The sequence below is a fragment of the Portunus trituberculatus genome, chromosome 11 (assembly GCF_017591435.1).
Source record: "Portunus trituberculatus isolate SZX2019 chromosome 11, ASM1759143v1, whole genome shotgun sequence".
Taxonomy (NCBI): domain Eukaryota; kingdom Metazoa; phylum Arthropoda; class Malacostraca; order Decapoda; family Portunidae; genus Portunus; species Portunus trituberculatus.
Window position 1 is genome coordinate 6,381,538 of NC_059265.1, and position 17,332 is coordinate 6,398,869.

The following is a 17,332-nucleotide window of genomic DNA, read 5'->3' on the forward strand; positions in this document are numbered from 1 at the left end:
GACCACTGGCTTTCCTATCGTCTAGTTCAAGAATAAATTTCCTAATAATTCCCGGTTTTATATCAATATTTTCTAAAGCTCTTAAACTACTTGCCGCACTGTTTGTAACAGGATTTCCTATTCTTTCCTAGTAAATACTGAAGAAAATTGTTCATTCAATAATTCTACTATGTCTTCATTTTGATCCACTACTACACCATCTTTTCTGAGTGGTCCAATCCTATCCTTATTTCTTTTATCACTGACCTTGTAATAACTATATAATTTTTTGGGATCTTTACTCCCAGCTCTAGCTAGTTTTATCTCTGCCTGTCTTTTACTTTTTATAACCTTACTCAAATCATCTCTGACCTGTCTGTACCTAATCAAATCTACATCTTCCCACTTTTCTGCAACTCTCTATATGCCCTCTTCTTCTCTCTGATCTGGCTACCTATCTCATGAGTCCACCATAATGGCTTCCTGTTTCTCTGCCTTATATCTTTGTAAGGGATACACTGCATCACTATACCCTTTACTACAACCTTAAAAATATCCCACATCTCCTGTGCAGTTTTAATTCCAAAACTATCTTCCCAGTTTACCTCTCCTAATAACTGACGTAACCTACCATAATTGCCTTTCTGATAGTTTGGGACTCTAGTCTTATTCGCTATATTATCCCTACTGAATTAATGATAAATCTAATTATATGATGGTCACTGTCTGGAAAAGTCTCTCCTACCTCAACTTCCTATAAACAATGGTCAATATTTGTTAGTACTATGTCTAAAACGTGACAAGGCGTAGGTTTATCTACCATCTGCACTAAATAGTTATCCTGAAAACTTTCCATAAACTTATTTTCACTAGCATCTCCTACCAGGGTGATGCACACTGCCTAACACACAATAACACCAACATATCTCAGTAATTGCTTCAACTATCAAACTATCAAGCATATGGGAGGTGTAAACTACCTACAGAGGCAATATGGGGCGTGACAATGCGTAGTAAATAAGAAAAACTGAAAATAGTTAACACAGAGATGGCCGATGTGGCAGGCAGGATGGCGGACACTGCCTAACACAATAACACCACCATATCTCAGTAACCACTTCAACTATCACACTATCCCGCGCATGGAAGTTGTATGGGTGCATAAGCTATCTATGGAGGCAATATGGGGCGTGACAAGGCGTAGGAGGGCAGGAATGACCACCAGAAATATGAGGCAACAAAACCCAAAAGTTTGCTTATAAAGACGCACTTATTTTCACTTTACCAGACTTTTTTCACCTTAATTGGCACGTCTCACTAACTCTACATACTTTAGATAATAAGCATGTACACGCACACACTTGGGAATAACTCACCTGCTCCACAAATGTTCAAAAACTGTAAATCTCAAAACAAAGCTAACAATGGCGGATCTTCTCCTTCTTCTTCTACGCAAAATGTCGACATCATTGTATACACTTCCTCTATCACTCAAACTTCTTATAAAATTCAAAATAACATTGAAATAAAATAAATATGAAATGGTAAAGAAAAATGAAAATAACATGTATTATATTCCCAATACCGAAATGGAGGTGTTGGGGTCACTCAAAATCTTGATAAAAACATATTTCGCCGTAAAAATTGAAATATTTCTACTTAATTAGTGAAGTTGGCACTTTTCTGATATCTGATTTGTTATTAGTAAAGTAAACTAATTTCTAAACTACAATAGAATCGAGTCCAGCTGTGTTTTGGTTTACCGAAAAAATAACGTTAAAGTCACTGCAAGGAATATAACGTTTTTTTTTTTTAGCACGCCTAGGATTGTTTTGGTGCTTGATATAACACTTAAAAGATATGAAAAACATGATTCAAGTAACAATATTCCATAAAGTTTAGTCTACCTATTCGTATTTTCAATTTCAAAATTTTGAATGGTAACAAAATAGAAAACAAAAATCTTTATATGACAAAGAATCTGTGTTTTCTTTATTCGGCTGGAAAGCGAAAATTTGTGTTATTCAGAAAATGTAATATAACGTAGTTTGGGTGAGCTTTCCATCTCGACATTGTGGTGTGTTTGTCACCCGTTAATTGGACACAAACACCTTCCTTTCCACCGCTTTCAATAAAAAAAACCACCCGGTAGGAATATTATATTTTGATTATTAGTTACACTATTTATCGCGCCTAAAAGTGTAGTGTATACTAGTCTGGGAGCCGTTTTTCTTGTGGCGATTTTTTAAATGAATTATCTACGTCAATATTGAACCCACGGGGGGCGCCTCACCCCTGCCTTCCCCATGGACAGTCCAGCAATGTCTGCTTCCACTCCCCCTGTGTTTCCAGACCCAGAGAGTGAAGCAAAGCCAGAATCAACCACCACACTAGATAAATAGCCATTACTGTGGTAAATAAGGCGATGGTTGTGTATATGTACCCCAGTTAACACCGCCCGCCGCCCACCTCACCCACACCCACAGCCCGCCCCAACATTTCCTTCAATTCTCACTGTTTTCTGCTGCTGCTGCGCGCCTCAAATGCATAGCAGGGACAAAAGAGGAGCGAGTAGTAGTAGTAGTAGTAGCAGGAGCAGCAGTGTTATTATTATTACTATGAGGGAAGAGCAGAGTGGGGAAGAGGGAGCAGGCGAGCCAGACGGGGAAAGATAGTAGTCAGGATGGGCAGAGATGGCAGGTTGCGAAAGGAAAGCGGAGGCAGTTAGGGAGGATAGGACTAAACATGTTGAGTGTGAAAATAGGTTCGGTTTGTTGGAGGAGAGAGTGAGTGAGAGTGGAGTGAATGAAGTGGTTGTGGTGAGTGAAAGGAGAAAGAAGGGGTAGAGGAGAGGAGGAGGATGGTTGTGCCTAGCACACCTCAGGTGTGTGTGGTGGGTGACTCTCAGGTTAGGTATTTAGATAGCACTTTCTGTGGGAAAGACAGGGATAGGAGGACGAATGTGTATGCCTGGTGCAGGTGTGAAGGCAGTGAGTGAGGAGGTGCAGAAGAGGGTTATGGAGAGGGAGGGTGTAGTAGTTTTGCACGTAGGTGGGAACGATGTCAGAGCAGGTGGGTCGGAGGAGTTAGTGGCAAGATTTCAGGAAATGTTAGGCAAGATAAGGGAGAGTGGTAGGAGGTGTGTAGTGTCAGGAATCTTGCCTCGTGTGTATGTTAGCAGGAATGGTTGTCTAGAGCCATTGGTGTGAATGGTCGGGTAAAAGGGATGTGTAAGGATGTGGGTGTCAGCTTTGTGGATGTATGGGATAGGTTCTATGGGCGAAGGATTTGTATGCTAGGGATGGTGTGCATCTGAGTAGGAAGGGTGTGGATGTGCTGAGTGGATGTCTGGAGGGGAGTTGGGATGGAGTGTAGGGGGTGAGGTAGCAAATGCATTCCAGAAGAAAGATGCTAGACATAAATTAGATAGGATAAACAGAGATAGTGAAAAGATTAGGAAAGATTTCCAGGTGCAAATAGGAGAGAATAAGATTAGGATTCCAAATAAGGAGACAGCATCTAGGAAGGTAGCTGGACTTAAATGTTTTATGTAAATGCCAGGAGTCTTAGGAACAAGAAGGACGAGTTATCTAGTTATATAGTTGAGGAGGATTTAGATGTTGTATGTGTCACAGAGGCATGGGTAAATGAGGAAAAGTTTAGGAAAATAGGAAAGAATATGAAGTAGATGGATACATTATGTATTTACACCAGAGAATTGGTAGGATAGGTGGAGGAGTAGTTATTTATGTAAAAAATCCTTCATTTCCAGTCAGGTTAATGGTATTAAGGTAGATAACAGAGTAGAGTCCTTATGGCTGGATGTTAGAGTAAACAAAAGTAAGGTTATTAGAGTAGGAGCTTTTATAGACCACCTAACCAGTCAGCAGAGGTAGACAACCTTATGGTAGATGAGATAAATAGGGGTGTACTAGTCAGACAATTATCTTAGGGATTTTAATCTTAAGTCAGTAAACTGGGAGAGGATGGTAGGAGATGCTAGTGAAAATAAGTTTATGGAAAGTTTTCAGGATAACTATTTAGTGCAGATGGTAGATAAACCTACTAGGGAAGGAAGGTTTTAGACATAGTACTAACAAATATTGAGCATTGTTTAAAGGAAGTTGAGGTAGGAGAGACTTTAGCAAACAGTGACCATCATATAATTAGATTTATCATTAATTCCAGTAGGGATAATATAGTGAATAAGACTAGAGTCCCAAACTATCAGAAAGGCAATTATGGTAGGTTACGTCAGTTATTAGGAGAGGTAAACTGGGAAGATAGTTTTGGAAATAAAACTGCACAGGAGATGTGGGATATTTTTAAGGTTGTAGTAAAGGGTATAGTGATGCAGTGTATCCCTTACAAAGATATAAGGCAGAGAAACAGGAAGCCATTATGGTGGACTCATGAGATAGGTAGCCAGATCAGAGAGAAGAAGAGGGCATACAGAGAGTTGCAGAAAAGTGGGGAAGATGTAGATTTGATTAGGTACAGACAGGTCAGAGATGATTTGAGTAAGGTTATAAAAAAAAGTAAAAGGCAGGCAGAGATAAAACTAGCTAGAGCTGGGAGTAAAGATCCCAAAAAATTATATAGTTATTACAAGGTCAGTGATAAAAGAAATAAGGATAGGATTGGACCACTCAGAAAAGATGGTGTAGTAGTGGATCAAAATGAAGACATAGTAGAATTATTGAATGAACAATTTTCTTCAGTATTTACTAGGAAAGAATAGGAAATCCTGTTACAAACAGTGCGACGAGTAGTTTAAGAGCTTTAGAAAATATTGATATAAAACCGGGAATTGTTAGGAAATTTATTCTTGAACTAGACGATAGGAAAGCTAGTGGTCCTGATGAGCTACATGCCAGAGTACTTAGGGAGGGTGTAGACAGTATTTCTGAAGCACTTAAGTTAATCTTTGAAAGATCACTTAGGTTTGCTGAGATACCTCAGGACTGGAAGTTAGCTAATGTTACTCCAATATTTAAAAAAGGTAGGAAGGATGATGCGAATAATTATAGACCGATCAGTTTAACTAGTATAGTATGTAAGATACTAGAGAAAATCATTAAGGGTAGTATTTGGGAGCATTTAAATGAGAATAGATTAATTAGAGATACCCAACATGGCTTTAGATCAGGAGGTCCTGTCTTACAAATTTGCTCGATATCTTAGAATATATTACCAAGGAGTTAGATGATGGAAATAGCATAGATGTTATATATCTAGATTTTAGCAAGGCGTTTGATAAGGTACCGCATAGGAGGCTAGTGTACAAATTGAGACTACATGGGATAGGGGTAGGTTAGTTGATTGGATTAGTGAATGGCTTTCTGATAGGAAACAGAGTAGTATTAAATGGGGCAATGTCTGAGTGGAAGGAAGTGGTTAGTGGGGTACCCCAAGGATCAGTGCTAGGACCTCTTCTTTTCTTGGTGTACATTAACGATTTAGATATAGGAATTAGTAGCAAAGTATCAAAGTTTGCAGATGATACTAAGATAGCATGTGCAGTACAGGGTGAAAAGGACAATTACAGAATACAACGAGACCTGGACAGGCTGATAGCATGGGCAGACAGGTGGCAGATGGAGTTTAATTCTAAAAGTGTCAGGTTATGCATTTAGGTAAAGACAACACAAACTTTAACTATGAGATGGAGGGATGTTGGCTAGAGGCAGTAGAGGAAGGAAAGGATTTAGGAGTAGTGATAGACAGGACTATGAAATTTTCAAAGCAATGTTTAGAAGCAAGAAATAGGGCAAATAGGATCCTGGGTTTTATAAATAGAAATGTTAGTTATAAAAGTAAGGAAGTGGTGCGTAGCTTATATAATTCCTATGTTAGGCCCCATTTAGAGTATTGCATACAGGCCTGGTCACCCCACTATAGGCAGGATATCAACATGTTAGAAGCAGTTCAGAGAAGAGCAACTAGGATGATACCAGCATTAAAGCGCCTGGAGTATAGAGATAGATTAAAGGCATTAAACATGTTTTCATTTGAGAGGAGATGTATAAGAGGATATGATAGAGTTATTTAAAATGTTCTCAGATACAAACTACATAGATGTGAGATCTTTCTTTACCTTAGAGGAGGAATAGGACTAGAAATCATGGCAGGAAGATTAGAAAGCAAGGCTGCAGGTTAGATATAAGAAAATATTTCTTTAGTCATAGGGTGGTAGACTTCTGGAATGCATTGCCAGAGACGGTTGTAAATAGCACTAGTTTGACAATGTTTAAAAACAGATTAGATAAGCACTTAAATTTATTAGATTTATAATTATGTATAGCACTGCATGATAGTTTTATAAGAAATTTACTATAGTTAAACAAGACATGATCCCCATGTATGGGGATTACAGATTGTAGAGGAATTCGATGTAGGACTTAGCCCTGTTAATGGGTAAATATTTAGAATTAGTATATAATGTATTGTGTACTTGTAAGTGTATCTTTAAGTACTGATGACGAGGTCGCTGTGCGACTGATACAGGATAACCTAGATGGGCCCTGGTGGCCCTTTGTTATCCTATTATTTATGTTATGTTATATGTTATGTTAATGTGGGTGTGTGGGGGGGGGCGGGCTGTTTTATGTAAAATTATCCCCTACTCTCTCTCTCTCTCTCTCTCTCTCTCTCTCTCTCTCTCCATGAAGGCCACAGAGGTGACTAGGTAGAGTGTTCCTGCTGTTAATAATTTAGAAATGTTGTTAATCTCTCACTGGAACCTTAAAAACAATAACAACTTCAACTATACTCTATTGATGAAGGTTAGACACACAACCCGTCACTTCAGAGGAGCTTGGTGGTGTCTTATGGTGTGGCTTGACAATGTTAGGACTGGATATGTCACTAAGCTCTCTCTCTCTCTCTCTCTCTCTCTCTCTCTCTCTCTCTCTCTCTCGGTAAAGTTAGTCACTCTGAAGGTAAAAATGTGTCCCAGTACTGAAGGGTTAAAATAGTGAAGACTGGCCATTAATCTTCTGCCTCCATACACCCTTCCTAATGTCAATAAAATGGTCTAATGGCACACAAATCTCAAGGTAAAAATGTATCCCAGTACTGAAGGGGGTTAAAATAGTGAAGACTGTGGCCATTAATCTTCTGCCTCCATACACCCTTCCTAATGTCAATAAAATGGTCTAATGGCACACAAATCTCAAGGTAAAAATGTGTCCCAGTACTGAAGGGGTTAAAATAGTGAAGACTGTGGCCATTAATCTTCTGCCCTCCATACACCCTTCCTAATGTCAATAAAATGGTCTAATGGTACACAAATCTCAAGGTAAAAATGTGTCCCAGTACTGAAGGGGTTAAAATAGTGAAGACTGTGGCCATTAATCTTCTGCCTCCATACACCCTTCCTAATGTCAATAAAATGGTCTAATGGTACACAAATCTCAAGGTAAAAATGTGTCCCAGTACTGAAGGGGTTAAAATAGTGAAGACTGTGGCCATTAATCTTCTGCCTCCATACACCCTTCCTAATGTCAATAAAATGGTCTAATGGTACACAAATCTCAAGGTAAAAATGTGTCCCAGTACTGAAGGGGTTAAAATAGTGAAGACTGTGGCCATTAATCTTCTGCCCTCCATACACCCTTCCTAATGTCAATAAAATGGTCTAATGGTACACAAATCTCAAGGTAAAAATGTGTCCCAGTACTGAAGGGGTTAAAATAGTGAAGACTGTGGCCATTAATCTTCTGCCTCCATACACCCTTCCTAATGTCAATAAAATGGTCTAATGGTACACAAATCTCAAGGTAAAAATGTGTCCCAGTACTGAAGGGGTTAAAATAGTGAAGACTGTGGCCATTAATCTTCTGCCTCCATACACCCTTCCTAATGTCAATAAAATGGTCTAATGGTACACAAATCTCAAGGTAAAAATGTGTCCCAGTACTGAAGGGGTTAAAATAGTGAAGACTGTGGCCATTAATCTTCTGCCCTCCATACACCCTTCCTAATGTCAATAAAATGGTCTAATGGTACACAAATCTCAAGGTAAAAATGTGTCCCAGTACTGAAGGGGTTAAAATAGTGAAGACTGTGGCCATTAATCTTCTGCCTCCATACACCCTTCCTAATGTCAATAAAATGGTCTAATGGTACACAAATCTCAAGGTAAAATGTGTCCCAGTACTGAAGGGGTTAAAATAGTGAAGACTGTGGCCATTAATCTTCTGCCTCCATACACCCTTCCTAATGTCAATAAAATGGTCTAATGGTACACAAATCTCAAGGTAAAAATGTGTCCCAGTACTGAAGGGGTTAAAATAGTGAAGACTGTGGCCATTAATCTTCTGCCCTCCATACACCCTTCCTAATGTCAATAAAATGGTCTAATGGCACACAAATCTCAAGGTAAAAATGTGTCCCAGTACTGAAGGGGTTAAAATAGTGAAGACTGTGGCCATTAATCTTCTGCCTCCATACACCCTTCCTAATGTCAATAAAATGGTCTAATGGTACACAAATCTCAAGGTAAAAATGTGTCCCAGTACTGAAGGGGTTAAAATAGTGAAGACTGTGGCCATTAATCTTCTGCCTCCATACACCCTTCCTAATGTCAATAAAATGGTCTAATGGCACACAAATCTGAAGGTAAAATGTGTCCCAGTACTGAAGGGGTTAAGGGATGGAGGTTAACATAACTGTAGTGTACTTTAGTGTAGATGATAAACTAAGGAATGGTACTATCAAACTGGAAATTGAGAAGATCATAGAGACTAATGCACAACATCCACTGCTTACAATCTGGGACTTGAATGGCCACGTGGGATTCAAAGGAACACAAAAGCCAGATGGAAATGGAAGAATGATATTAGAATGCATGGAGAAGTATAAAATGATAATGCCCAATGACGATACAATTGTGACAGCTTAGCTCAGTAATCAGCTTACCTTGTTGAGAAAATGCTTTGCTTCAGTGACACCCCAGACAGCTTAGCTCAGTAATCAGCTTACCTTTATGCTCAGAGTATGTTTTGGGGCATTTTGAGGTGTTACATGGTGTTTTGAGTGTGTTTGGGAATAAAATTGAGTGTTTCAAGTGGTTTGGGCGTATTGAGTGTGTGTGGGTGTGTTTGTATTGAGCTCAGAGTTTGTTTTGGGGCATTTTGAAATGTTTTGGGATAAAATTGAGTGTTTTAAGTGGTTTGGATGTATTGAGTGTGTGTGTGTGTGTTTGTATTGAGCTCTGGGTGTGTTTTGGGGCATTTTGAGGAGTTACATGGTGTTTTGAGTGTGTTTTGGGATAAAATGGAGTGTTTTTACTGAAACTGAGGTTCCCCACGAATAGACCTGTCTCTGATAAAATGCTTTGGTTCGCAGTGACATCTCAGACAGCTTAGGTCAGTAATCAGCTTACCTTTGTGCCATCTTGACATGACATGATGCTCTCGGGAACACATTCCTCACACAAATAGATAAATCTCTGCACACTCAGTGAAATGTGGCTCAAAAATCTCTTAACTTCTTGTATGGTACATTTGCAGGATTGAAGCAAAGTCAGTCTTTTTATAATAATATATTTCCTCTATGTCACATAAACAGCTTTCATTCCTTCACAGCACCAACATCCACACAGAGTGTCCACACAGACAACACTGCGTCATTAAACTGTATATTAATGTACTTTAACTACTTTACATGTACGGTAAGTCCTCGTTACACGGTACATGTGCGTTCCTGAAAACCTTACCACAAATCAGAATTACCGCATCCCGAACCCATTATAACGTGCAATAATAGGGAATGCGCTCCAGCTTCCTGGGAGGTAGGCTAGAAAATGGCCTGTTCATACTCAGATATTGTGTACAAAAATCATTTCAAAGTAAAAAAATCTTTAATTGTCATATCAATAGATGTTTGCAAAGTTTTAGACAGTATAAGAAGGGATTATAGGATCAAAATTCTTATGGAATATCAAATAAATGAAAAGTACTAGACCTAATAACAAAAGTTTACCCTGGAGACAAAACTAGACTAAGACTTCAAACACAAAATTTAACAAGTGGCATCAGACAGACAGACAGACAGACAGACAGCAGGGGGATGTACATACAGCCTCCATAACACTTGGCAAATTAACCCCTTCACTACCAGGACGTGCTTTCATACATAGTCATTCTGTTTTCTATTTTGGTGATTCTATACAGCTTCACAAACTTATTATGTGGGGATTCAAATAGTGAAAACTCAGGCCATTAATCCTCTGACCTCCATAGACTCTTCCTAATGTCAATAAAATGGTCTAATCACGCCCAAAACTCACAGTAAAAATGCCTCCCAGTACTGAAGGGATTTAAAATTATGAAGACTGTGGCCATTAATCTTGTGATCTCCATAGACTCTTCTTAGTGTCAATAAAATGGTCTAATGGTACACAAATCTCAAGGTAAAAATACGTCCCAGTACTGAAGGGGTTAAAATAGTGAAGACTGTGGCCATTAATCTTCTGACCTCCATACACCCTTCCTAATGTCATCAAAATGGTCTAATGGTACACAAATCTCAAGGTAAAAATGTGTCTACTGAAGGGGTTAAAATAGTGAAGACTGTGGCCATTAATCATACACCCTTCCTAATGTCAATAAAATGGTCTAATGGTACACAAATCTCAAGGTAAAAATACGTCCCAGTACTGAAGGGGTTAAAATAGTGAAAACTGTGGCCATTTATCCTCTGCCCTCCATACACCCTTCCTAATGTCAATAAAATGGTCTAATGGTACACAAACCTCAAGGTAAAAATGTGCCCCAGTACTGAAGGGGTTAAAATAGTGAAGACTGTGGCCATTAATCTTCTGACCTCCATACACCCTTCCTAATGTCAATAAAATGGTCTAATGGTACACAAACCTCAAGGTAAAAATACTTCCCAGTACTGAAGGGGTTAAAATAGTGAAGACTGTGGCCATTTATCCTCTGCCCTCCATATACCCTTCCTAATGTCATCAAAATGGTCTAATGGTACACAAACCTCAAGGTAAAAATACTTCCCAGTACTGAAGGGGTTAAAATAGTGAAGACTGTGGCCATTTATCCTCTGCCCTCCATACACCCTTCCTAATGTCAATAAAATGGTCTAATGGTACACAAATCTCAAGGTAAAAATACGTCCCAGTACTGAAGGGGTTAAAATAGTGAAGACTGTGGCCATTTATCCTCTGCCTCCATACACCCTTCCTAATGTCAATAAAATGGTCTAATGGTACACAAATCTCAAGGTAAAAATACGTCCCAGTACTGAAGGGGTTAAAATAGTGAAGACTGTGGCCATTTATCCTCTGCCCTCCATACACCCTTCCTAATGTCAATAAAATGGTCTAATGGTACACAAATCTCAAGGTAAAAATACGTCCCAGTACTGAAGGGGTTAAAATAGTGAAGACTGTGGCCATTTATCCTCTGCCCTCCATACACCCTTCCTAATGTCAATAAAATGGTCTAATGGTACACAAATCTCAAGGTAAAAATACATCCCAGTACTGAAGGGGTTAAAATAGTGAAGACTGTGGCCATTTATCCTCTGCCCTCCATACACCCTTCCTAATGTCAATAAAATGGTCTAATGGTACACAAATCTCAAGGTAAAAATACATCCCAGTACTGAAGGGGTTAAAATAGTGAAGACTGTGGCCATTTATCCTCTGCCCTCCATACACCCTTCCTAATGTCAATAAAATGGTCTAATGGTACACAAATCTCAAGGTAAAAATACATCCCAGTACTGAAGGGGTTAAAATAGTGAAGACTGTGGCCATTTATCCTCTGCCTCCATACACCCTTCCTAATGTCAATAAAATGGTCTAATGGTACACAAATCTCAAGGTAAAAATACGTCCCAGTACTGAAGGGGTTAAAATAGTGAAGACTGTGGCCATTTATCCTCTGCCCTCCATACACCCTTCCTAATGTCATCAAAATGGTCTAATGGTACACAAACCTCAAGGTAAAAATACGTCCCAGTACTGAAGGGGTTAAAATAGTGAAGACTGTGGCCATTTATCCTCTGCCCTCCATACACCCTTCCTAATGTCATCAAAATGGTCTAATGGTACACAAACCTCAAGGTAAAAATACGTCCCAGTACTGAAGGGGTTAAAATAGTGAAGACTGTGGCCATTAATCTTCTGCACTCCATACACCCTTCCTAATGTCATCAAAATGGTCTAATGGTACACAAACCTCAAGGTAAAAATACGTCCCAGTACTGAAGGGGTTAATAACTTTCAAAATAATAATAAAGACATTAGAAAGTGTAAATTTGTGCTTCAAAGATGACACTTTAAATGTGACTCACTTATTCTTTGCAGACGATGGAATGCTGTCAGCGAGCAGCATGGAAGACGCAGAGAGTGGTGGTCAGGTGGTGGTGGAGACAGGGAGAGTATGTGGCCTGGAGATTAAAAAACAGAACACCAATAATCTTGTGACCTCCATGCATCCTTCCTAATGTCAATAAAGTTGTCTTATCATGCCCAAAATTGTCTTATAATGCCCTCAAAAAATACCAATCTATCTCAAAATGCCTCAAAACATGTCAAACTGTCTTAGAAAGCCCTCAAAACATCCCAAACTGTCTTAAAATGACCTCAAAACCTACTAAACTGTCTTAAAATTAACTCAAAACATGACAAACTGTCTTAAAATGCCCTCAAAACATCCCAAACTGTCTTAAAATGCCTCAAAACCTACCAAACTGTCTTAAAATTAACTCAAAACTGTGACAAAATGCTGTCTTAAAATGCCCTCAAAACATCCCAAACTGTCTTAAAATGCCCTCAAAACCTACCAAACTGTCTTAAAATGCCTCAAAACCTACCAAACTGTCTTAAATTACCTCAAAACATGACAAACTTTCTTAAAATAATTTTACACAATCTCAAATAAATAAAACTTGATTAACATCTGAGAGAGAGAGAGAGAGAGAGAGAGAGAGAGAGAGAGAGAGAGAGAGAGAGAGAGAGAGAGAGAGAGAGAGAGAGAGAGAGAGAGAGAGAGAGAGAGAGAGAGAGAGAGAGAGAGAGAAACTTTAATGAATGTTGTTGTAGCAAAGAAATACACAAAACTATCTCTATTTAAACAACACAATGTAGAAATATTGGATAAAAACTGACTTTGTATGACACACACACACACACACACACACACACACACACACACACACACACACACTGAAATACTGCAAGAAGACCTAAATAAGATCTGGGAATGGAGTAAGAAGTGGGAAATGGAATTCAATGTGAACAAAAGTCATGTCATGGAAATGGGAAAGAGTGAAAGACGACCCGTGGGAATCTATAAGATGGGAGACGGAGTAGAACTGGAGAAAGTCAAAAAGGAAAAGGACTTAGGAGTGACGATGGAAGAAAACAATCAACAAGTAAGCCATATTGATAGAATTTTTAGAGAAACATATAATTTGCTAAGGAATATTTGAGTAGCATTTCACTACATGGACAAAGAAATGATGAAGAAATTGATAAGTACTATAATAAGACCCAGATTGGAATATGCAGGAGTAGTGTGGACCCTCATAAAAAGAAACACATAAGGAAATTGGAGAGGCTACAAAGAATAGCTACAAGAATGGTTCCAGAATTTGAAGGGATGACATATGAGGAGAGACTAAAGGCTATGGATCTACCAACCCTGGAACAAAGAAGGGAGAGAGGAGACCTGATACAAGTTTATAAATTGATCAACAGAATGGACCAAGTGGATAATGAGAAACTGATCCTGAGAGAAGAATATGACATCCGAAGCACAAGATCGCATAGTAAAAAGCTGAGAAAAGGAAGATGTCTGAGAGATATTAAAAAATATAGTTTCCCGCAGAGATGTATTGAGACGTGGAACAGTTTAGATGAAGAAGTAGTGTCTGCAACGAGTGTGCATACTTTTAAAGTAAGATTGGATAAGTGTAGATATGGAGACGGGGCCACACCACCATAAAGCCCAGGCCCTGTAAAACTACAACTAGATAAAATACAACTAGGTAAATACACACCAAGCGGCCCTCGTCAAGATGGGTAGAGGCCTGCTGTGCCACTCACGGCTACAACATCTCCCCTGACGCGCCCCAGCCAATCCATGCCACACCACACACAAACGTGGTCACGCCACTCAAGGCCCCAAGAACTGACCGTTATCATCACAGTGCTATCCCCTCCATGGTGCCACCCATAAACAGCTAACTTAAGGTTCTCATCTTAAGTCTCCCTCAATCCCCATGTGTGCATTTTCAGTATCTATGTACTGCAATTACTAATAAACCATATTATTATTATTATTATTTACACACACACACTGGGATGGACTGGGAGAGAGAAAAGGAGGACAGAGAAGTCTGTGAGCATGTATTTCATGAGAAGTTATGGGTGGAAGGAGCACAGGTGGAGAAGATGTACAGAATGGGAATGAAAGTGAGAGGGAGTGAGAGGCCCCTAATAGTATGTATGTCTGCGTGATGTATATGATAAATGGGAGGTGGTGAAGAGGGGCAGACAGCTGAGAGACTGTCATGAGGAAGACATAAGTCAAATCAGGATTGCCCCTGACAAAACTAAGAAAGAGAGAGAACAAGACGCAATGCTAAAGGAAAAGTTGCAAGACAAAAGAAGACAAGGAGGCCAGTGGAAAATACAGAGGGGAAAAATTGTGAGAGTAGGAGAAGGCACTGGTGGGGACTGAAATACAGGTGTACGGGACAAAGAAATCAGCGAAAAGAGTGTCAAAATGAGTGTAATAAATATACAAGGGCTAACACAAACTAAAGCAAAAGAAGTAGAAGAGTTAGTGAGTGATGATAGTATAGTTTGCTTAACAGAGACCCAGAAGAAGCTAAGAGATATAAACTTCAGTGATAACTGTGTGATAGTAGATAATATGAGAGAGGAGCAAGATAGAAAGGGAGGAGGACTAATGGTGCTATATAGGAAGGATACAGGAGTAGACCTAGAGAAGATACCAACAAAATGTCCGGATATATTGCACACAAAAGGGAAAATGAGAGGATGGGAGATGAGACTAGTAGTGGTTTACCTGAGTGTTAACGATCCACCCAGAAATAATAATATTAAGCTACAAATGGAAAGGATAATAAATGGAAACTCTCACCCGCTCTTAGTCATGGGTGACTTTAATGGACATGTGGGCTTCAAAGGGGAGCAGAAGGTGAATACAAATGGAGAAATCATTTTGGAATTGATAATGTTAAATGATGATTGCAAATGCACAGGAGGAGAGTTCACATGGAGCAGAAATGAACAAAGGAGTGTTATTGATTATGTACTGGCAACAAATCAAGTCTATAGGAAATTCAAGAGCATGCATATAGATGAGGAGAAGGACATTTTGACATGTCAGACCACAATCCAATTGAAGTGGAGCTAATAATAAAAGAGAAGAAGAAAAAATGTGAGAGAAAAGAGTGGGTTGTGAAGGAGTATTATAAAACAGACAATAATTCCTTAGAAAGATTTTGGGTGTGCATGGAAAGCCAGGCGCTAAATAAGGAAGTGGAGAACATTGAAAAATTGGAGTCACTAATAAAGAGAAGGTGCTAAAAGGAAAATATAGGAGAAGAGGAGAAAAGAATAGCAAGAACACAGAGCCTGTATGGATAAATGATGTAATTAGGAAAGAAATCAAAGAAAGGAGGAGGAGAAATGCAACAACAAATGAAGAAGAGAGGAAAGGTGGAAGGAGTTATACCCAAAGCAAAAAGAAAGGGTACATGTGCTAATAAAAAGGAGATCTGTAAACAAGAAGAGAAACAGTCAAAGAAATGAAGGAAAGCAAGGATGGAGGAAAGAAGATGTGGGAGTACATTAAGAAGCTAAAAGGGAAAAGATCAAGGAGAAAAATCCCTAAAATCTATGGAGAAGATGGGGTACAACTGGAGCAGGAGAAGGTGGCGGGGAGGAGGTAAAGAAATTGTGGAGCAACATATATAGAAAATATGAAAACAATATTGAAGAAATGTGGAATGTGAGGAAGAGAGAGGAGTATGAGAACATGATCAAAGACATAGAAGAGAAACGATCAGTTAGGCTGAACGCAGTTGATGAACAAGGGACACAAATGCAATATATACAGACTTGTGCAGTGGAGGTATGGGAACACATCGACATGGCAAGAAGGGTGACAGGAGGAGAGGTGCAATTACAACAGAACATTATCACAGAGGAAAGAGTGGCGAGGTGTCTGGGAAAATGAAGAGCAAACGAGCTGTGGGGACAGATAATATTAAAGGACAAATGTACAAGGAGATAGGAAATAGCACAGTATTAAAGGAAATATTAGCAAAGGGAATGAAAAGTACATTAGAGTCAGGCCATGTACCACCAAGCTGGAAAGAATCAAGGACAGTGATGATCCCCAAAACAAGATGCCCAAAAGCCAAGGATTTGAGACCTATTGCATTAACTAACGTTGGGTATAAACTAATGATGTCAATCATAAGAGATAGCTTAGAAGATCACATAACAAAGAACAGCTTAGGGAAACAAACGCAAGGAGGTTTCACAGAACGTAGTACAATTGAAAATAACATTTTGTTCTAAAATACTGCATACAAAAATCTTTCAAGATGAAAAAACGTTAATTGATTCAATTGATTTTGCCAAAGCATAAAGAGGGAGAAATTAATACAAGTCCTGATGGAAACTAAAATACACCCAAAATGTATTAATTGAATAGCCAATGTATATAACAATGATAAGACCAAAATTGACCTAGTAGAGGAAGAAAAGCTTGGAACAGACGTGACAAGCGGAATAAGGCAGGGATGCACAGTGTCTACCACTCTTTTCAAACTGATTACTTTGAAAATAATGCAACAAATACAAGATTTAAACAAAGGCTACAGGGACGAGGAGTTTAATATAACATATCTTTTCTTCGCTGACCATGGAATGTTGTTAACCAGCAGTGTGGAGGATACCAAACACGTAATAAAGAAAATGGAGGAGATAGGAAAAGAATTTGGGTTAGAAATAAACAAAGAGAAAAGTAGAATAATAATATTTAACATGAAGGTAAGACCAGAAAATATTGAAAATAAAGAAGCAAAAGATAGATTTAGATATTTCTGAAGCAGTATAAATGACAGCATTAATTGGTTCACAGTGCAGAAGGAGGAAATGTTAACAAAGGCGAGAAAGCTGGCCAATATGACGAGGAGCGTAATAGCGACAAGTTGCTCAAAACTACTCATTGGAAAAACTTTTTGGAAGAGTGTGGCACTTCCCTCCATTTTGTATGGAAGTACCATTATAGACCTTAATGAAATGGAAATTAGTAAGCTGCAGAGGATAGAAAATGGG

The 17,332-nt window shown here is 38.9% G+C and overlaps 1 long non-coding RNA gene across 1 annotated transcript; it reads left to right on the forward strand.

Moving 5' to 3' along the window:
• The first annotated feature begins 1,811 nt into the window (after positions 1 to 1,811).
• LOC123502481 lies at positions 1,812 to 12,487 on the forward strand. The gene is made up of 2 exons (XR_006674138.1): positions 1,812 to 2,392; positions 12,317 to 12,487. It is a non-coding gene; the product is annotated as an uncharacterized LOC123502481 (long non-coding RNA).
• The last annotated feature ends 4,845 nt before the right edge of the window (positions 12,488 to 17,332 follow it).